Source organism: Aythya ferina (assembly GCF_964211825.1).
Source record: "Aythya ferina genome assembly, chromosome: 2".
NCBI lineage: Eukaryota > Metazoa > Chordata > Aves > Anseriformes > Anatidae > Aythya > Aythya ferina.
In genome coordinates this window covers 22,239,090-22,262,762 of record NC_140297.1, presented here as the reverse complement: position 1 = coordinate 22,262,762, position 23,673 = coordinate 22,239,090, and positions in this window count along the sequence as shown.

Here is a 23,673-nt window from a genome sequence, read left to right as displayed (position 1 = left end):
TTCAATTTACTGCAATATTACAAAGATGTCATATTGAGAGATTCTTGACATGGCAAATATAATTGTAATTTAGTTTTCAATCTATTCTACAGGCTTAACTTCACACATAAAAAAGAAAATTAAAAAAAATCTCCAAGGGAACTTTTCTTTTTGTTACTGAAAGCAAGCCTTATGTCCCAATTAGACACAGTTGGAGATCAAAAGATAAACCTCCCATTTTTCAGTAGGTTCATAGTGTACTTGTAGGTAAGAATCAGGTCAGAGTATGAAATCCATGCTCCAAATCCATTGTAAATATCTCACATTTACACAATATAACAATATATCTTCAAAGTTCTTTGTCAATCTTTATTTAGAGAAAATTTCAATCACCTGAGGAAAGGCTTCAACATAAAGCCCTGTACGAAGATTTTATAAGATTAACTGGTATAGTGTGATTATTCAGATAGAAGACTCCAATATTTAGATGTATTCAGATTTGTAAACAAAAGTCCAAGATCCCTGTACACATATTTTCTGATGAAAGTAAAATTTGCTTAAATACTAGACAAAAAATCAAGTATGTTATTTATGAGAATTTGTATGGGAAGATCAGTTTAAGATACTTATAAAAATATTTAAAATGAGAGCAGTTTATTGAAATGGTCTACTAGACACATGGCATGCTTCTCAAGATTAAGGAAAATGTATTTAAAAAAAAGTGTGTAAGAATTTCTACTAGACTAAATGTAGATGGCATGTACTAGATTCATTTTCACCAAATCACAGAATGGTTTGAAGGCATCTCTTGAGATTTTAATCCAACCTCTTGCTTAAAGCACGGTCAGGTACATCTTGTTGCTCAAGGTCATGTCCGGTTGGATTATCCACAACTTCTCCAGGTAGCCTGTGCCAGTGTCTGACCATTCATTTGTTATTCAAAAGATTTTTTTCTTTTATTGTAGTAGAATTTATTGTATTTCACTTTGTGCCCCTTTTGAGCACTACTAAGAGGATTCTGTCTTGGTCTTTGTACTTGTTTATTCAGATATTTATGCAGTTTGATAAGATCCCCACGACTCTTCCCTTCTCCAGGCTGAACAGTCCCAGCTCTTCCATCCTCTCCTTGTTTCTCAGATGTTGCAAGCTCTTCACCACTATTGTTTCCCTTCTCAGGACTCTCTGCAGTATGTCCACATCTCTTTTGTACACGGGAGCCCAGGACTGAGCACAGCACTTCAGATGGATGAAGGGATGAGTGATCCCAAGTGACTGTCCCTCAGAATCACTGAGGAAGGATCACCTTCCTCAACCTGCTTGCAAAGCTCTTCCTAATACAGCCTAGGAGCCTGTTGGCAAATTTTGCCTAACTTCTGACAGCTGCAAAGTGAATGTTAGCATCCAGCCTAGTTACCCAAAGATGTCTCCGTGCTTGATAGAAAGAAGTGGGCACATCTATTAGAAGCAGGATGAATAGCATCCTAGAAATGTTTGTTTCTTTTCATTGATGGAAGGAGTCTAAATGACTAACTCAGCTTAGAAGTCTAGCATTAAATGAGACACCTCGTCCTTAAGGCACAACTTAGAAGTAATGAACCCAAATCCAGAAGGGTGTGTGCTCTGCCTGAACACTCGGCACCTATTTCTATCTAGTTGTATGTGGGATTTAAAATACATTTCCTGAGGTCACTACGTACTGAGGATTACTTCTGTTTGGAAACATGATCAAAAAAGAACCCCCCCATCTTCTATGGAAGAACCTTCTCCCTGTTCCATCCAGGATGGTTATCAACATATGAAGCATACGAATTGTTGTCTGGGGGAATCTCCACAACTGCCTAAAATTTCCATCTGGAGAGTTCCTGGCATAGTCAGTCGAATGCTTTGCTGCAAAGGAGGTATGTCAAGCACCCATTTCAAGACAGTCCACTGTCCCAGGCCAGTCCTTTATTTCACATATGCAAATGACTTGACTACCTGAGGAATTAATGTCTGAAGTGTGCACACAGGCACAACCGTGACACCCAGCTACACCACCATTATAACTACAGAAAAAGCTACTTTTTCATACTCACTCACAATTTAATTTCCACAGCTCTCACCATATTGTGCACCAATAAAAGGACTGCCCCATGACTTGTCCATCCTAAATGCACTAACCATTCATGGAGCAAGGGCCATGACCCAGAATTTATTTTTCCAAGAGCATGTTGTTCCAGTCTCCTCCTCTGGCATGCATTTTCTGGAGCACAGTGGCTCACTCCAGTAGGAGCAATAAGGGAGTTCCCATTATGATTGTTTCACAGCTTGCTTTTAAAACAGCCTTATGCAAGGCAGTATATCTAGAGTTGAGGATTACTCAATACCAAATAATCCAAATGTAAGGCACAAATACATAGGAAATAACATTTATTATTCCAATTACTTTAAGAGAAAATTTTTCTTTAATTTCACAACCAGCTTTCCATCTTAAAGACACTTAAAGACACCCATTTCTGCAGAAATACATGCTCTGAATTGGATGCTCTGAAATGCAGAAATATCTGCAGAAATGCTGGCTATGCACCATGAAAAGCTCAACAGAGCTTACACCTATAGTTACAACAATGAGAGAAATCAAAGTATTTCTCAAAAAATGTTTCCATGACAAAAAAAAAAAAAAGTCTGACTTACTTCTTATTCTATACACAAACAAATCAATGTAGTATTATTATTATTTTAATTACATAGAAGTTGCAATGATATTACAAAGGAACCCAGCAAAAGAAATGTAATCAGTGTCTTAGTAAGAATTCCAAGGCTGTTCACTTTCATTAAAAAAAACTATATCGAAATATGAAGCCGAATTGTTTCTTGGGAGAGGGAAAAATAATGCAAAAGTACAAGATTCTCTGCTGTAATGAGGAGATAGGAGAGGAAATATAGATCTGTTTATATCTATATGCGTGCGTTTGTTTGTTTGTGTGTGTGAAACAGACTTTATTAATACCACTGCAGAAAGCCAACCCATGTGTAGGTAATCAGAAGGTAATGCATTTTCCTTTTGTGCACAAAAATGCCAGTATCTAAAATATGAGATCCCAAAATAAAAGCAATGAGTCAGCATAAAAGTAAATGAAGAAATAAGTGTCAAAATGCACTCAACATATAAGAAGTACCATTCTGCTGAAGAGATGCCCTGACAAATTAAGATTTCCAGAAGAGCTGTCTACCACACTCATTTTTGGTAGAGAAAATCTAAAAAATGACACTCATTTGTGTAAGTTGTCAGCTGTCTGTGTGAAGAGGGAATACATAATTTCTTTTTTTCTCTTTTATTTACAATATCTTCTTTCATTAAAGCAAAAATCACTCTGTACAGCTGTGGTGGATCCAGACTTCTCATAACTAGCGAGGAAGCTGCATGAAAAGTAAAGCATGAATTTGTCCCCTTCCTATACTGGGGTGCATATGTTGAGGTGGCACAATGAGGAGTGTGTTGTATGTTGTCCTAGAGGTACAGCCCTGCAGGAAGAGCATCAGTCAGTGGAGAAGGATTTTACCTTCTATTAGCAAGGAAGACATTTTCTACACTGGTTCTGGTTCCAGTCACAAGGCTTGACAGGATCAGGACTCAGGCTAAGGGTGGCCAGTTTAGGCAGCATCTATTTGCTGATGTTTGAAGCAATCAATTAGATGCAGAGCTGTTTTGGTCAGCTCTCTCCCCACCAGAGGCAATATCTTCACACCCTTGTGTATACCTTCAGGTACACCAGCTGCCTCCATTCTGACATGAATATACTGCTTATTGAGCCTAACACTATTGTCACTGGAAGAACATGCCTCAGTGATCTGAGATGAGAATCAGGACTATTACTTTTAAGTACCAACATTTAAAATTGAACGTGCATTTAGACTACCTTGCTGGAATGAGAAGCACTAGCATTCACAAATGGCCCAAGAGGCAGATACATACTAAATGAATAATTTTGAACCCGGTGGGTGGTAGATTTTAATTCAAATGTGTCTTAAGCCTAAAATATTAAGCTTCAATTACAATTACAAGCTACAATTAAAAAAAAAAAAAAAAAAAGATTCATGTTGCAAATAACACTCTAAACTTTATTTTCAAGTAAACTCCAGACTTTCTTCACACTTTCATTATGGTTTATAGTGGCCTTATAAAACAACCTGCAAATGCATAGGAATAATCTCTCTGTCCAGTGTAGTGCAAATGACATGGCATGCTAGAGGTTAAAGAGTGTCTAGGACGGAGTGGTGGGGGTGTTGGAGAAAATAAAATGAATGCATTCCTCAGGGAAGAGAGTTTCTTAAGTCAAAGGACTATTAAAGCTAAGGTGGAGTCTGCCTGACAGATAATATATAGCTTTTCCCTCTCTGATTCCCAGCATCAAGAGGCATAATAAAAGAACTCATAACTTCATAACAGAGATGAGTCTGGGTTCTGCTAGCTAGTGAGGTCTCCCCAGGACACTACAAGAGCATCAGTCTCTGACTAATAATTTGCTATTGTGACATCTATGCACCTGGGAACACGTTGCTGAGTGTTCATAATTGTGAAATACACCCTTGTTTTGAACACAAAGCAGCATGCACAGTACAGCAACAATTCAGACTTTGAATGTCCCATGATTCACTATTGCCTGCTATTTATTCCATCCTTATCTCACGCTATAATTGTTGTAGGTATTAAAAAATACATTGTTGTGTCTTTCGGTGAATGATCAATGTGAAACAAATCATTTTGCTGACAAAAAGTGATATTGCTTATATGAGGCTCTCAGATTCTTGAAGGTGGAGTAAAAAGAATAAGATTAGGATCTAACAGAGATTTGATCGCTGTCATCTCAGCAACAAGATGTTGACAGCTAGAATAAATAACTTCTCAGGAGCAACTTGTTAAACTGGGTTAAAAGAGGATCTGTAATGATGTGGCCCACTCTAATACCCCCTGCCAATCAGATTATGTTTTATTACTCAGCTGAACTGTACAGCATGATTCAGTTTGTGCTAAACTGAAGGGGGTCACAAGATACAAACACTCATATTTCCTGAAAGCATTTTGGCAGAAAAAGTGGATAAGAACAAGAGCATGCCGGTGTCAAGAGAAAAGACAAAAGGCTTCATGAGACTTATTTAGAGCTAGGAGAGTGCTGGTCTAAGCCAAGTGGCCATACTTTGCTTTCTAAAAAAAAGTCCTTTGTGCTTCTGTGGCACATATCAGGCAAAATTCTTAAAATGCTTTATATACATCAGCTTATCCTACCATCAGTCAGCTGTCAGAGTAAGGGAATGGGTAAGGGGTGCCATCAGCCACTCCAAGCAAGTAAAGGCCCTTCCGGACAATACATAGATGGAAAAACTTGCAACCACAGAAACAGAAACCTGCCCAGGTAGCCAACAGGCCAAGAAATGAATAGTGTTGGCCAGAAAAGCATTGTAGAGCCAGAATAGGCATGGTAACTCTGTAGAAATACTAGTGCTGGTGTCCCAGATAAATTATATTGCATCTTATAGTTTAGGACATTGTACCTACTTCCATAAACTGAGAGAGAATATAGCTAAAAGGAACTACTAGCTCTTAACCAACCTTATAATATAGAGCACCCTGTGTTTGTACAGATACATTTACATACTAGAGTCAAGGTACCTTAGTTTCCTTGCTGGTAACAGGATGCAAAGAGATTTTGCAAGTGTTTTCTCCAGCTTTGAAACTTCTACATGGTTCCCCTCAGTGTTTTCTTTCAAACCAACTTACAAATATTTGGATGTCAGAACTGAATACAGGCTGTTGTGATTATCCTTACTGATACTGTGTTCAAAACCAAAATCAACACTCTCCTCTCAGTGTGTCACCTCTGTAAGAGGAGATATTTGCCCTTTCTGACTCAGCGTTTTTCTGACTCAGGACCAAAAAGAGGAGGTGGAGGTACCACAGCAGCCTGGTGCTCAGAGATGGCCACTGGAAGCAAAAGATTAACTTCTGATCAATGGTTCAAATCCAGTTTTTCAATTTTTGAGATACGGTTCCTCTGACCACAGGCTAATACACAATGTGCTTTGTCGAAGCTGTGCCATTGCACTGCAAAGACAAGGCTGAGCAGTGCACAAGATTGCTTGGGCAACAGAGCCTGTCTCAGCACGGCAAGTTATGGCCTTACCAGGAAGACTTATGGAAGACATCTCTCCTTTATTTTATACATACACACACACATCCACATGTATTCTTTCACTATTTAAAATATTTGGCTGTCATGTCTCACTTCTACTTTCTGTTCCACTGGTATTTGTGTCACAATAGTGTTTTAGCAATGACTTTATGCATAATTACAAATAACCATTGAGTATCAAGCAAACAATAATCTGTGAGGGAGTTCTTTTAGAAGCACAATGCAGCCAGCACTGTAAGTAACCTATATATGACCATTTTAAGTGATCCGTCCTTGAAAGTATTTAATAGGTGCTCTACTTCTGGAATGCTATATAAAGCTTTCATATATGATTTTTTTTTTTTTCTGCATTTTTGGCTCTGTAGACCCATATGAAATACCTGCCTGCTAGAACAGCACAAGCAAACTTAAAATCTTGGAAATATCTGTAGAGCTTGATGGGGATCCCACCAGTATCATGCAGAGCTGCTGGTAACTACATTGTTGAGGCACATTAAAGGACACGGAACTGACCTGATTTTTACAACTGATATAAAGATAAACCTTTACCAAACTTTTTAGTTATTAAAATACACCTGTGTCAGCTACTTCCTTTCAGTTGCATTCTGCATAGTATCTTTGAAGGAAAACCACAAAACAAATGAAAAATACTGTTTATACTGTGTTTCTTGCTGTTTTGTTGTGGGTTGAAGAAAAGGCAAGTGAGATGAGAAATAAGGAAACCACTTCTCCTGTGCCTTTCATTTCTCTCAGGTCACAAAATGAGAGATAGGGTCTGGATGAAGGTTTAAATGTTGAGAGGTAAGTACAGGCATGATTTTCTCCTAGGAATCTTCATGAAATGTCCTTGAAATCTTTTGGTTTGCTTTAGCTTGGAAAAAGAACTATTTTGTACTGAGCTCATCCCATATTAACAGGCATACTGTCTTTAATTTGGGGAAGAGAGGCTGAGAATCCTCCTCTATCTCAGTCAAGCTATTAAGATTCACAGTCAGTCGGTGCAGGCAAGGAAAACAACAGCGAGCAGCAGAACTGAATCTGCTGAAGGACTCTGGGCTGTGGCGGTGGCCTGGGGCAGCACGTTTGGGGCAAGCATGCTTGTCCGTCACCAGTTGGCATCCTGAGGGACTCCTGGGGAGCAAATTTAGGACCGGGAGATGGAAGGAAAAAAAGCTGTTTATTTAGGGAGGCCACACCAGAATAAAGCAATCAGCTCTCACTCTCCAACTCCAGAGTTCTCTATAGAGCTGCCTAAACCTATTTTCTGTGATGCCCCGCAGCTTTCCAATGCTCCCAGTCCACCAGGGCTCAGACTGCAGCAGCTGCTCTCAAACGTGTGAAACCAACAGGAAAGGACAAACAACTTCCAAGGACTTAACACTGAGTTTCTAAACTGCACCCAGCTTTGACCTTCCCAATGAAAAGTTCGAGGGAAACCCCTTTTCTGAGAACATTTTAGGCTAACGTCCCTTGCAACTTTCTCTTCTGGAAATTTAAAGTTAAATCTTCTAGCTTATTACTGTGAATAGCCAAAGTCCTGCTACTTTTTCTAAAGCTAATATTTTATCTTTCATCTTCGTTAGATAATTAAATTAATGGACAATTATTGACAAATAATATCTGCCTGCTGTTGCATTTGTGTACATGAAACCTGGTAAGAGGGTAAGTAACATGTTCTTGCCCTCTTGTACTGAAAAATACCCCCCTTCCCGTGATCATTGATGTGCTATTTCTTCTGCCTTTAGCCTATAAACTGGAACAATTTCCTCAGTCATTTTGCAGATGGTCTACTGAGGAAACTTAACCAAGGTCACAGAGAAGGTGTGTGACGGAGGAATTGCATGAAATCTCTCCAGAGCCAGGTTACTGCTCAGGTGGTTCTTCCATCTGCACCTCATTCTCATCCAGGAGACAGAGGTGCTACCCAGCCTGTGTATCTGTGGGCACACTCTATGCACACCCAGGCAGAAAGTTTAGCAGGAAAGTCATACAAGAAGGAAAGCAGAGAGTCACACTGAGCTCCAGTTGGCTTTCAGGTCTGGATGCCAGAGGATCATGTCTGCAGGCCACAATTTGGAGTGTGCTTGCACAACTGTGGAGAATTAGCACTGTGTCTAAGAGATGTCAGGCTGTTACAGTTAATTGGTAATTTGCAAGTCACAGATGGGCTGCATTTGAAGTAAGTACATTAAATATTAAAGGTGCAAACTGTGAAGCTAGCCAGTAGCCTAAAGAAGAGTGATAGTGGCTAGATGAATTTTTCTTAACAGAGTTATGTGGAAAGGCCTTGTGCTGTTTATGAGAGCTTTCACAGATATATACGCATTATGTTCTCCTCTTGTTTGTCATTGGAAATGAAAAGGTTTGATTAATCCACAAAGTGGATCTTGATCCACACAGAAATATGAGAGAAGAATTGGAAGTGTCCTCCTTAATTATAATGACCTGCTTGCTGCTGTCTCAGGCAGTCACACCATGTAATCACTTTTGTAAAATTATCTGATTCCATTGCAGAATGTCTGTCTGTAGGAAAACAATGCAAGAACTTTTTTTTTTTTTTTTTTTTTTTCTGATAGTTGGAGACATCACTAGTTTCTAGCCTAAGTTTATTCTCAGCTCTATATTGCTCGTAGACTGTCTGTTACCTTAAATAGTGTTTTTTTTGTTTGATTTTTTTGTTTGTTTTTCATGATTTCTTCTTTCCCTGTTGCACTCACAGACAACAACCATGCTCCTTCTTAGTCTGTTTGTTGCAAGGCTATGTAAGTCAGATGCTCCACGTGTCGGGATTTTACACCCTAGCTGTCTCTTTGACCATATCTGCTGTGTGTTCAGTCATTGCTCCTGCACAAATGTCACTGAGCCCTGCTCCTTTTTTGGCCATATTGCCAGGTGGTGACTCCCTCATTCCCCTGAATACATGTTAAGCCATTCATTCTCTTATTTCCCCCACATTTTCCTTGCAGTAGACAATCATATGGAAACTGTGGTCATCTTCAATACCCACACCATTCTCTTCCTCAGTGATTTCCAAAGCCACTACACTTTCAACATTTTCAACTTCTAGGAAAAGGAAAAAGAAAAAAAAAAAAAAGTTTTGCTTGTAGGTGTGTGGGTTTTACCATTTATATGATTAGTTTCATAGCAGTTCTTAAACTCCAGTCTTAAAGGTCATCGTGACTCTCCCTGCCCTGACCATTCTTTTTAATTTTGTGTCATCAGAAAATGTCATCAGCAAGATCTCTGCTGCAGAGGATCGCAAGGATCCCTCCACTATTATACTTTTTCCTTCAAAATTAACTTTTGTCATCTCCTATTTGGTTACCTTCCTGCATTCCTTAAAGTCCTGTTGTAATCAGCACAGCCCTAGACAATAATTGCTTCCATGGCCCCATAAGAAGTACTTTAATGAAGACCAAATAAATAATACTGCCTGGAAATATGCAGGAAATAATATTGCCTGGAAAAATGCAGGAATGTCATTGCCTGGAAAACTAAATTATTGAGGGAAGATAGTGTGTTATTCTGATGGTATCTATTTTCAGGATATCATAAAAAAAAAAATGGGAATATCTTGGTAAGTTTTGTCCTGTCTTCCCATCTACAGTACTGGAAACAGCTGAGCTCTGTTTTTTTTGTTTGTTTGTTTGTTTTTGTTTTTTTTACATTTATACAGCAAAGTGGGAGCCCTTCTACTGTGCAACTGCACCACCTAGGTAACACCAGCCACTGCTGCTGGGAGGAAGGAGAGATCCTTAATTTCTTTACCCTGGCCTGCAAATCTTCATTTGCTTATCTCGGTGTCTTTGGAAACAGTTCTCACATTTAGTTCTCCAGACATTCAGATTTACAGCTTTCCAAGATGATTATGAACCAGAGTGTAGCTGTTGGAATCACTTTTCTTTTGCCCTCCCTTTCCTAAAAATAGACATTGAATTTGATGTTCTCCAGTCCTCTGGTATAATCTCTGATTTTATGAGCTTGTCAGAAGTCTTTTTCTACAATTTATATTTTCAAAATGTTGGAAAGGTTTTTAGTATATCTTTATTGAAAATTGAGGACCTGTATTAATCTATCTTTAGGCTGTACCCCATCTATCTTTAATCATTCTCTCCTACTCTCAATGCATTGCGGCCAACTCCTTTTCTTTTTTAATTATATGAATTCCTTGCTATTTTTTCCCATTTTCTTTGGCAGGTGTAACTCAGTTTTGCAGATTCTCATTCTATTTTAATACTTTTTAACACCTTACTTTTCTTTATTGATCACTTGTTTCCTCCTTTGATTGTAGTCTTATTGTTTAGGCATAGTGTTTCCTTTCAGTTTTGCAGTTGGGTCTGCAGCTGTTCTTTCCAAGCTTTTTTCTTCTAGGCTGGTGTACTAGGTTCAGACATTTTTGTCTCTGAGACGTAGAGAAATCTGAACCCTCCCTTAAATGTCTATCCTGATGCCTTTCAGCTATGTTGGCTTCCTTAGCTAGTTCCCTTAGTTAAAATAATTCATTTTGAAATAGAGAATCTTAAATACAGACCTTTTTCACTATTGATACCATTAACCTGGGTTGTTGGCCATGAGATATCCTACTAAGTGCTGTTTGTTTGGAGGGTAATATTGATTGGCTGCAAATTCCCCACAGGAGAGAAAAAGTAAGGTTAAGGCAGCACCCTGAGCCCCCTCTGTCACTGTCTACCACTGAATTGCCCTGTCCCCCTCGCACAAGAAAAGGCAGCTAACTGGTCAAGCAGTGGGGGACATTTTGGTAGTAGACATTTTGCATTTGTTAATGGTTTTCTTCCTAGCTCACCCTGTCAAAACAAAGGCAAACCACAATAACAATTTGTAAGGAACCGTGGCATTCAGAGGACAAGCAACTTGATTCAGGGAAGAAGTTCAGTCTGCCCTGCCATTAGGCATACCCAGGTCCTCCTGAGGTGAAAGCCCTGATGGCACTTGTCTCACCACCGTGCCTTGCACTTCGAATAAACGCTTCCCTGAGAAGAACAAGTTCAAGCTAACTAGAAAGAGTCACCCTAACAATTTAGAGGTGGATCACAAGCTGAGTGTCAAGGATGATCAAGGTCTAGAGAGTGTGATATATTTGGAAAGAATAAATGAACAAGGACTATCTAACCCAGACAGCAATAGAGTAAATGACAACAGTCCTCACCACAACTGCAGTAAGGGAGGTAGAAATCTAAGCAGAAGTGAATGGGAAAGGAAATAGTGGACTTAAGCTACTGCAAGAAAGTTTCATCACATGTTAAAATATGTATCTGTTATATGTATATAAAAATGGATTGGAATAAATTGACAAGGAAACCTGCACCAGCATTGCTATTGGAGGTCTCTAGGAGCAGATTAAGCAGATAAATTAACCTTTCTCAGGCATGCCATGGTTGTTGCTGATTTTGCCTTGAGGGTGTTGAACAGACTATATGACCCTGGGGAACCCTCGAGCCCTGTGTCCAACAGCAAAAACTGAGAGGTCTAGGATGCCTAATCCTGGCATTTCTTGCATTTCCTCATCCATCCTTCTTCTGCCTATGAAGTCTCCACCAAGAATGTGAGTAAATTAAATAGGTTCAGCCTTAACGAATTTTAGGTTTAGGTTTTAAATTTTTAGCCTCCTGCTTTGATGAGAAATCATAGTTTGATGAAGGTCTTATAAACACAAAATAAAGTTGCAGGAGCCTTATGCCTCATAGTGGCATATTTTTTGCTTTGTTTTGTTATGTTTTTCATAACATGTGGTACCATCTGACACTCATTTATTTCCTAAAAACTGTAGAGTTTATTGTTTTTATCTATACTGATTAACATTTTGTTAATGCTACTTTCCTCCCCTCCCTCTGTATTATTCAGATGAAGGACAGGACACTTTTTTCTGATAAATTCCCCCATCAGTGCCTCCATGCTTCCTCTCTCAATTCATTTTCTGGATAATTTTAGCTGGCCTTTCTAAAATGGCCTTCATTACTATTAATCTATGTCTTCTACAATATCTAATTACATAAGGCTATCATACACACAAGTTTGTGCCAAAGCCTTTTATATTTGAGCTCGATAACCCGAGTCTATAATTAGAGCTATCAGCTCTGTATCAGTGTCTGCCATTAGTTTTACCCTTATCCATGGGGCAGTCGCTGTGGCTGCAGGCGACAGTGATGGGATGGGGCTGGGGGTCCTGCCTGCTCTTACTCACTCCTCTGCCCTGCTCAGCTTTGCCTTCAGATAGAAAAGGAAATCAAAACTTGGTCTCCCCAGAGTGAAGGAATAGGCAAAAAACAGAAGGAACAGAATGGAGGCTTTTTCTTCACAGGTCTCCCCACGTTATGGTATATCTGTGCCCTGCTCCTATTCAGAGCCATTTTACTGTAATGTATCACAGAAATATTACAGTTTCTACATTTAAGTTTCAAGATTTAGTGATATAGTAGTCTTTGGGTTGTAAAATGTTTCAATCTAACGGCATTTTCTAGAAAAGAATGGAAAATGTTTGTTTGTTGTAGAAAATGTCTGCAATTTTATCTCACCATTTTTATTTTTTTTTGAGGAAAATATAAACATTTAAGTTTACATTAAATTAGCTTTGTTTTGGTCTTGAAACTAAACAAGCAGAAAAAAAAATCTGTTATTGATACACTGGTAAGCTGAGAGGAACCCAAAAATGAGTGAGGAAAATCCAGAATAGAACAAGAATTGAAAGGAAAATCAGAAACGGTGAGCTTGTTGAAAATAAGACAACATTTAGGGGGAGGGAAATATCAACATTTTAAACAATATATAAAGTAGATATTAGAGGGGATAAATTATCTGTAGTTCAGCATAGAAGAAGGATAAGATGGCATTGGGTTAATTTGCAGCAGAGATTTAGGTTTGACTTTAGGAAAACCTTGATAATTATGATAGTAAATGACCATTACAGGCTACTCGGAGAGATGGCAGTATTGCCCATGATGGAAAATTCCAATAACAGATTTACAGCATGGCCTTGGTCTGTTCACTTCTGCCTCCTTATGGAGGAAGAACCTGGCTCAGCCCCGTGTCTCTATGAGCCACCTTCCCCGCACAGTTTCAAGGACAGAAAACTGAAAATGAGAAAATCTTAGTTTCAGGTCAAATTGAAATTTTTCTTTTCTTTCTGATGAACAGCAAAAATCTCGGAGAGTGTTTACGGAAACCAGATGGTCTCATTTCTTCTGAAGTTTAAATGGAATTCTTTTTCAACCCCCCTAATTCTTGAATTTATTTCCAAGAGGAGGAAAAAATAAAACCCTCTGAAAATTTCAGCATGAAAGCCATTTTATCCAGGGCTGGAAATCCAAGCAGCGTGCGGAGGTGAGCCTCTGCGTCTGGGTTTTGCTGTCGTGTGATCCTGGGCCTGAGCCACACATTTCAGCTGATCGGAGTGACAAAGTGCTTTTCTCTTTCCTTAGATTTATCCTGCAAGAAGAAAGTCTCTAGCAAATTGGATGGAGATGGCAGTATCTCTTCCAACTTGGCAACCCCTCAGCCAATTCAGAAGAGACAGTAAAATCCATCAGCATAAGGAAAAACGCAATTAGTTGGCCACCTGAAACGAACGAAGAGCTGCCTTCTCCACAGCTGGAGGCATACACCGCTGTCACTTTGGGGCCGACGTCGGGAGGAGTAGGGGGAAAGGTGGGAGAAATCAACCCGAATCAGGCCAATTCATGGTTCCTTGTGCTCTCTGAGGAGTAACTCGATGGGAATGGCAGGCAGCCGCCCCAGAGCGCGGGGCTGGGGATGTGGTGCATGCTGCGTCTTGGCACTTGTCGAGCACCGTCTTCCTGCGGGTGACTGCTGGCAGGCCCGGCCCTGCCGCCATCTGGCTTGCGAAGTAACGAGACCAAACCGAGTGGAGCCTGGAGGAATTAACATTCCTTCCTTAATCTATTAATAACTGAAAAGTGTTGATTTTGGTGACAGCTAGATGTGTTATTGTGAAGCAGATTGGTTAATTAGAAGCATCATAATGAAGGTTATATTGGATATGTGTATCCCTTCAGAAACACACATATTTTTAATAAGCAGAGTTTGGTTTCTCTCACAGACTTAAATGTTATGTGTGAAAAAGTCAACAAAGAAGAAAAAAAAAAAAGCCAGACAATTTTCTGCAGCTCTCTGTTCCTGCTTTTTTTTTTTTTTTTTTTTTTTTTTTTTTTTTTTTTACTATGCAAAAAGTCTGTGTGTTTTGCATATGGCTACCAGCTCAAAGCCGTCAGCATAGGAACGGAGGCATCAGGCACGTGCAAATCTCTGCCACTACCCCTGCATTTCAAGGGCCCTCAGGCCCTTCTTCCCAGGCTGAATAAGCACATGGATGGCCACCTGATTAATAAGGAGAAATGTTCCCTGCTACCCAGCCTGACTTCTGGTCACGAGCATCAGGAAGGTTCATCCGAGTGCTCCTGTCACTGGCAAGACGCAAGCCCCAGCTGACGCACTGGCAGATCTTAATTGTATTTAAAGCAGGTTCATATGGATTTGAGTCAGTTCAGATGAAGTCTGTATAACCTTTGGATAAATTGGAAGAAATAGAGATTTTGCTTGATATAATTAAATATATTTTAAGCTGATCTGGAGCCACATTGGTGGAATTTTGAATTTAGCCATCGCCTTCTGGAAACTTGTTATTCTAGGAGTAGCTTGTTCTCATGTCAAGGCTTTCAGATTGAGGAGCTGGCTGTTAAAAATACCTTCCATTTTCCTGGCACAGTTATTAACTGGTACAAGGAGATGCTTGTAAAACCGGTGGCTGTTATTTTAAATATCAGCCTTTAAGTAAATGTCTCCTCATTACCACTTTCCAAATGAGTAAAGTACCACGAGTGCAGGCAAAATCCGAGCGGTTTGCAGTGCTTCCTGCGGCCCCCAGCATTTCCCACCTCTGACATTTTCCTGACTGCTCGATCTTTGAACGCAGCGCAGCAATGTCATCTGTTGGGGTTAACTTTTTAAATGTGCAAAATGGCAGATTTTCGCTGTTGATCCTTCAGCTCGTGCTCCTGTAGTAGTTAAAATGCCTTGTTAAGATTTGCTGTTGTTCACCACGAGAGATGAGCAGGCGTTCAGGTTGCTGCTGCTTGATTTTCCATCTCTCCATGCTCCACAGTGATGCTTCACCCCCTCCAACTCCTCCTGCATACAGACCTTGCTTTGATTTCTGCTGCCTGCCCTGCTCCCCACCAGCTGTAATCATAGCTTTCTCTCCACCTCTCAATTCTGCCTATTCTCCTTCCAACCACTCCCAGATTTTCACTTCTCCAAACCATAAACCTTGAAAAAAATGAAGGAAGGAAGGAAGGAAGGAAGGAAGGAAGGAAGGAAGGAAGGAAGGAAGGAAGGAAGGAAGGAAGGAAGGAAGGAAGGAAGGAAGGAAGGAAGGAAGGAAGGAAGGAAGGAAGGAAGGAAGGAAGGAAGGAAGGAAGGAAGGAAGGAAGGAAGGAAGGAAGGAAGGAAGGAAGGAAGGAAGGAAGGAAGGAAGGAAAGGCTTTCAGAGGATGTCTGGGAGGCTGTAGGTAGCCCCTTCCTTCTCCCTCATGCCAGCACTGACTGCACAACCCCTGGCCCCAACCCTCCGCTAGGTGCTGCCACCAGCACAGGCAGGCTGCAATAGTGTGCTCCAAAAGCTTGGCACTGGTGCTGTGAAAGGGCAGTCTGTATTTAAGCAGAAGAAGTTCAGATTTTGGTGACTAAATTCAATCAGAGAACAACTCAGGGATTCTTGTGACATTTACCATGTTACAAAACACAGATGTAGTGTTGCCAGAAAGGGTCTGTGGGAGGAATCATCCAGTTCCAACTTGTATTTTTCCAATTTTTTTTTTTTTTTTTTTTTCTTTTCCCACAATTAAAGTTAAAATAGTATGAAATTGCTTTTTGTTTTGGAGAGTTTTTCCAGATTCTGCTTCTGGTTATATTACACTACTGGTGTCTTGGTAGAAGATAGTTCTGTGATTTTACCATATGTTTCTTTTCCCAAATGGCTGTTTGCATCAATACGTTCAGATTTAGCATTCATAAATACATTTGATTTAGGAGAATAATGAAATGCTCCTTAGGTTTGCAGATGTAGGTCTGGTGACATAATGATTGTAGTTTTTCCTGGGGTTCTTCTTCCCCTCCCACGTGGCCACTTGCAGTTGAATTATGTGGTCCCTTGGCACAAGGGCTCCCTGTTGATGTTACAAATCTCTTTTCCTGAGGAACAGACAACAAAGTATATTTGTGTCAACAGACAGGAGATGGGAACGGAAGTATCATCAGAATGTCAGAAAAATATATACTTTTCTTTCCCATCCTACTTTGTGTATCCCTACTGCATCTTCTACATTTCTCTATATTCAGGGGCCAGCACTATCAACTGGACGCATCAGCAGTTAGGCTTCTACAAAATTTCTAGACACTTAAATAAAAGTATTGACCTGAAAACCACCTAATTTTACCTCTGTACTTCAGGAAATTAGATGTTTCATTTAGATGTCTAAAAATGGATTTAGTTCTTTAATAATCATTTTTGTTAAAATACATTATCTCAGCAATATCTCATTAAGATATCACATATAATAGTATTAATACTATTGAAATATCTAACTAATAGTAGCAGAATTAAAACCCAGAGTATTTTTTTTCAAAGCAGAGATGGCATTCAGAGAGGTACCAATGAGGACTCACTATCTGGAAGAGAAAACATATTTCAAGAGAGCACATAGTGCAGTGGACAACTGAACTGTTTGACAGAAAAATACTAGAGAAAACAGACCTGAAGTTTTGCACATATTTTATCAGTGTTCAGGAAACATCACAGCTTCATCAATAACCTCTGAAGAAGGTTTTTTTTTTTTTTTTTTTTTTTTTTTTTGTCCATAGCTGGAATAATAATATATTTTCTATATTTGAAGAGAACATTTTATTTTTGAACAGAAGTGAGTGAGAACCGGAAGAAATGCGACTGAAGAACGTGGCAAGTACTGATAAAAAGAATAACAGGGAAAACCAGCTTGTAACTCCTCCTCATCTTTTTTTCATGTATTATGGTGTCCAAGAGACAGTTGTCAGAAAAGGTCTTTAGGAAGAATCGTCCATCTCCAACCTTTCCTGCCTCCCCATCACCCCTTTATAGTTAAAGTACTGTAAAATTGCCATATGTTTTGAAGATTTTTTTCACATTCTGTTTCTGGTTATCTCTTAAACTGTGACTTATGCCATTGGTATCTTTGGTAGAAGAAGGTCCTTGTGATGTACAGTAGGGTAAGAACCAAGCAAAGCCATCCATGGGATCTCAGAGCATGGCTCCAGAGCACTCACTCAGCTTTGCAGCCACTGTGTAGTTCAAGTAACATTGTGCATGTAACACCTCATCCTGCAAGCAATACTAAAGGGAATAGTATGGCTGACAGCAGGCATCTAAGTTTAGCACCAGCTTTGGAGACTGGCACACAGTCAATAATACAGCCCCAGACTGCTGCCCAGCACTCCTACAATAACACCAGCCACAGCTGAAGACTATCGCGCACCCACCAGACGTTCTACACTAACATGCCTGGGAGGTGTTCCTGGAATAGTCTTGATAGTCAGTGAAAAAGCAGAGATAAAAAAAAAAAGCAGCTTCCAGATATAAAATATTTTGAGACTCCATTCAAGCTATTATAGCTATGCTAAAACTGGCCTTGAAAATTTTAGACATGCTACTCATGGGCATGAAAACACATAGTGTCACACACTAAATCGAGTATTGTTGATGCATTCTCAAACTGCCCTGAAAAATTACATAATTTAACGCCAAAAGAAAAATAAATATATATAAAAAAAGTGAACACTGTTAAAGAATTACATGCAGTGCCATCTGTTGGCTCTTTTGTTCTACTTCCATTGAATCTCTGCACGTCCATTGAAGGTTACAGTTACTGGGTGAGTTGCATAAACCCAGCATGAGTAAACAGAAATGATTTATTTTGTGAACTTCCAGGTTCAGAACTTGTGAACTGCAGCATTTAGTCTTGTCACTGATTAAGCTGTTTTATAAGGCATTTCATTAATCTTACTTCACTGTATAAGTTATTAATTTTAAAGGATTTGCTGCTATGTATTTTCATAGGCCGATAAAAAATGAACAAGTTGAAGTGGAAAAGGATATGGAGCAGAAGGCTTGTGCCTTTAGGGAGTGACACCAGTTATTAGACACATATCTTAAGGATTCTGAAATTCCTCCTGGCAGGTGTATCATAAACAGTGAGCTGCAACTAACGCTCTGCTGGTGCTGAGATACTTGGCTATTGTAATTAAACTTACATTAAAAAAAAAAAACACCTCCTGCTGTTCCCCTCTCCTTCTGGAGAGGTTAGCTGTTTTCTTCAAATAATTATGACAGTATTCCTAACACCTCTGCATTGGTTTTCAAGATATTAGAAGTCACATGCTCCTTTACATGGCTGGACTACAAATCTAGAGGAGGGGGAAGAGTGCACAGAAACAGGGAACAGGGAGCAGCAGCCCCCACCAGGGATGGGCGTAGCTGCATAGTGCAAGGCAACGGCAGGAGTGATCTCTTCTTCCAGTTCTATTTTGAAGATACAGTGAAATAGCTACATAACTGTCTCAGTAAAGGGAAAAAGAAAATCCAAACAAGAAAACAACTATGTAAGTACTATAAGGCCATTACTTTGCTGGCTTGGCCAACGATCTGTGTGCCATTGTATATTTAGCTCATGCCATGAGGGATGGCAAAATTAAATGTGAATCTTCCCCAGGAAGTGCGACCACTTCAGTATCATTCCCTGCACAATCCCAGTCTCCAATTTCAGGGTCTCTCTCCCAGCTGGTTTCCTCACTGGAGTCCAATCTTTTACAACTTGCTGACTCTGAATCATTTCCCTGCCTAGTTCATACCCCATCAGTAAATTGCACTCTTTCCCACTCAGTCCCATTTTCCTTCTTGCACCTCTTCTCTTCATCTCAGTTTTCACCTCTCTGTAAGCTCCCAGTTTCCTCACATATGTTAGAGTATGCATATTATGATTGAAATTATCAGGAAATTTAGAAGCTACATTTTAATAAAACTCTACTGAATCAATGCCAACTGAATGTTCAAAATAGAATTTGGGCAAAGGTTTGACACATACAAATGGAGTGTTCTGTCTCCCCTGTGTTTGTGATTGGGTCATTGGAAGATTCCAGCCTCTCAAATGCATTTACTTGTGTGAGAGACCCAGCTTTTCCACAAATAGTTTTCGGTTGATTTCTTAAAAAACAAATCTAGTCTCCAAATAGAAAGTCATAGACAGAGCACTTCTGAACACTTACAGCTTTGTGAAGTTATAAGCAAACAGAAAGAGAGGCTAAAAATTGGAAGCAATAGCAAATCTCAGTTATAGCCAATGCTTGTAATATGAACATATGCACGAGCAGTATCTATATGTCATCCTGTCTACCTGCTGTTCCAAGAGGTACTCAGGCTATGTCAGGAAATGCTAGCCCTTCTAGTTCTTCTGCAGTCAAGCATTCCAACTGTAAATTTCCAAAGTGCAGGGAAATATTTATAACTAGTATTCATATTGCTAATTGAAATATTAGTAGGAGATACCAGCTGCTTCATGTATCAAAATACTGACATTCTTTATTATTGGTTGGCAGAAACTTCAGGATTATTATTTTTTTTTTTATAAATGAAAGCATACTAGTGGGGTTACGAGTATAAACAGACATCTAAACATTCACCATGAACCTGAACTCTGCCCTTGCATTTCTAAGAACTTCAACTGCAGAACCAAAGCCTGAGCTTGGTTCCATGAAAAAGGTAACACCATAGTTTGGCTTTTCCCAAATTTTATTTCTCTGGTGTGCAGGAAGAACACACCAGACATTTGAAAAGGTTTGTATTATCCACACAGTTAGGTGTGCAGCAAGAGGAATGAGAAAACTGGAAAAAGAAAATCCTGGGTAGTCTTGGAAGCTGTTTCTTTTGGAAAACTGAACTTAGTCCCTCCAGGGTGAAGTCCTTCCATGGTGAATGTGTTATTTCCTAGCATTGCCAGTGTAAATTTACATGCCATTTTCTTAATTGCATATTCAAATGATTAAGAATCACTGTTGCTAGTGTTATCATCACAAATGAAATTAATGTGGGTTCTCATGGCTTTTGGAATGACTTGGGATATTATTACATGTGTAACTTTATAAGTACAATACATTTTTAAATAAGAAAATAATGGTTATTTTAGACATTTTACACACTACAGGAGCAGCATGCATAATTTCATTATTCTCCTCATGCACCCTGATACAAAGTAAAGTTCCCCTTCTTGGAAAGACTGACTATATAATTGTTATCAATCCTGCAATAGCAATCTTGTATAGCTAAGAGAACCCACTACAGTTTAGATGTCCCTGTCCTAAGCATGTACAAACAGAAGGAAAAGGTGGGCCCATGGCAAAAAGAAGTGACGATCTTGGCCTAAGACAAAAGTCAGTAGGTGAAAAAATAAAGAAAAAATATAATTTTCCTTTCAGTGTATATTAGAAATTGAATTGTCCATTGCCATGGCTACAGTGTTGGGACTTCAGGAATGATCTTACCTTAGCAGTTTGTTAACTTTACAGCTTTACATAAAATTAACTGGTTACATGGTGACTTCGACAGCAGAACTATCTCTCTCTTTGTATCAGGACAAAGCAGGCATCAGATACAAACATGAAGATCCTGAGTTTCCTCTTGTTTTTCTGCTTTAGTTCTTTGTGTCTTGTTTTTGGCATTACTTCTGATGAAACAATGCAAATGAAAAAACAAAGGGGGTCCAAAACTCCACCATCACACTGATGAACTCTGACGGTGGTTGAACTCCCCTGTTATGCACTGAGCTCCTCTCCAGGGCTCTCTGTCGTGCACCAGCTGAGTGCTAGAGCTGACTGGAGCTTTTCAGCCATGACGTTTGGTCTGAAAACTCTCATCTGTCAAAACCTGCATTTAAAAGGAACATGCACAGTCTTACTGAGGGTGATCTTCCAGGTTTTAGATAGAATTTATAAACTGGAAGGGAAGCTTTTCACCCCAAAATTTGCACAAGGGTTGGAAACCACAGTTTCATTCCCTTCTCTACCTGAGGCACACAGGGGATTTCAGCTTGTGTTTCCCTCTGCCTTGCAGGTGCTAACAATTGGTTGTTTAAGGCTTTTTTTTTTTTTTCCTTTTTTTTTTTTTTCATCTTGCTGCAACATGAATGTCCTTTTTTTTTTTTTTTTTTTTTTTTTTTTTCCACCCAGAACATCTATCATTTGTCCAGACTTACTGAGACTCTTCAAACTCTACCATCAGATGTTAGCCTCACAGAACATCTGTGGATCTTAGGAAAATATATTGTTTATTTGAGGTAGAGATGGAGTGCAGCAATGTAACAGCATCCGCCCAAGGCCACTGAAGGAACCTGGACCTAAAATAGAGTTTCCTTTTTTTCCTAACTATGTAACCCACCTATCTTATGTAAATACTTGCAAAGATTATAGCAATTCTAATGAACTAAATATTTCAGTAGCCATGGCCCAAGTGCTTGAACTGAACTGAACTTCCCATTGTTGATTGTGAATGGCTTGCATACATTTGAAATTGAAACTCGCACTTAGTCTCAAATGTCAAGACTTCTACAAGTAGTTCCTGAAATCATGAAGGCAATTTGATAGTTATTTCTGAAAACACAGTAGCTTTGGTTGTCTTGTTACATTATTCCCTCTTATTTTTAATTCTGTTACACTTAAGTTAATTAAAACTATTGATATGAAAGTCAGAAATAAAATCCAGCAATTTTTTCATTGCTGTTGGAAACATCTGCATAGGCATTTCTATTTTCACTTAAGCCGGTTTCATTTTAATAGAATCTTGTCTGGAGAGTGAGGCTAGCAGACACTTCATTAGCAAAACAGCAGCTTAACAGCTGGGGAAAGCAGATCGTCAGCTGCCCTGTTGCTATAGAGCATTTCTAACTGTTCTGTTACTCAAGTACTATGCCTTTTAGGAATATTTCTGAGACAAGCTTGCATCATAGTGGATTAAATCAACTCCTGCCAGTTTTTCTCACTATATGTAACAGCGTATTATAAATTAACTATAAAATACAATAGATCTGACAGCTTCTGAAATGGAAGAGGGCAAGTTTGCTAGAGGTTAGGGGCTTCATTTTGTAAAGAAATTCACATAAGTGTAGTGCTGTGCTTTTGTACTTTCATTTTGTAATATCAAACCCTGCTTCCGTGTTCTATAATCCAGTTCAAGTTGACTGGACCGAATAACTACATGGATTCCCACAGGACACCACTTAGGCTTAAATTAAGCTTACAGACAAGATGTATGTAAAAAAAATGAAGCAAAATACAGAAAAAAAGGATAGCCAGGGATGCTGCTTGAGCTAGGCTTGACAGTCCAAATGCAACAACTCCTGTATGCACCATCGGTACTTGGTAGACATTGCTGGAGTGTGTTCTGCAATCACGTGCCATTATTTTCAAACACATCACCCCAACACTGAGACTGTTTCACCAATTTCTCTGAATGGCAGCTCAATGGCCTAGCTGCACTGACTCAGTACTGTACAACTGTATGTGTTTCAGAATCATACTTTTTGCTGTTTCCCTTGCTCTGCATTCATTTTCATCCAGGCATTTCTCCATAGATCAGTAACTGCTGCAGACACTTTCATTCAGGCTTCGGCACTTCCAAGGATTTACAAAAAAAAAAAAAAAAAAAAAAAAAAAAAAAAAAAAAAAAAAGCACCTTACATATATTCCTTTGGGCTAATATGTCAATATGTCTCCAGTGGGGTAATATAGGTCTTGAAAGGCCAAAAGAAATCTTTATATTAAGAAGTCGTGCTAGAAAATTTGTTTCAAGAGCATTGACATTATACATCTTGAGCATATTTTAAAATATCACACTCACTGAACTGACTCTTAATTACATTTGCGCATGTAACGATGATGCCAATATTTTGTAAAAGTTATTATAAAAATATTCTTTTATAACTATTTTCTTCAAAGATCTACAGGGTAACCATTGACAACCAAACTTTCATCCTGTTGAGTTCATTGCATTGGTTTGGGAAGAAAAAATTTCCAGGCAATCATGTCTCAAATGCACTGTCTAATTAATCTATTAATATTAAAGGCAAACAGTTGCCAATCTTGCAGTGCAATTTCACCCCTTGTGCATTCTCTCTGTAGTAGATCAGTTATTCCAATGCAATTAAACTCTTTGAGTTTTTGCAATGATTTATTAATAGTAACTTGTAATGCAGCAATCTGGGTTTGTGCACCAATGAACTACACATATACCAGGAATATTGCCGGATTTCAGAGCTTTTCTTCTAAGACTAATGAAAAGGAAGGGATGTGGGAGGCAGAGCCAGGATACTGTAAACATAGTTTTATTTGCACCTTTTAAAGTCAAGCCTGCTCAAGAAACAAATGCTCTGTGAGAGGAACAGCATCAAAATTTGTATGTGGTACTCCATACACC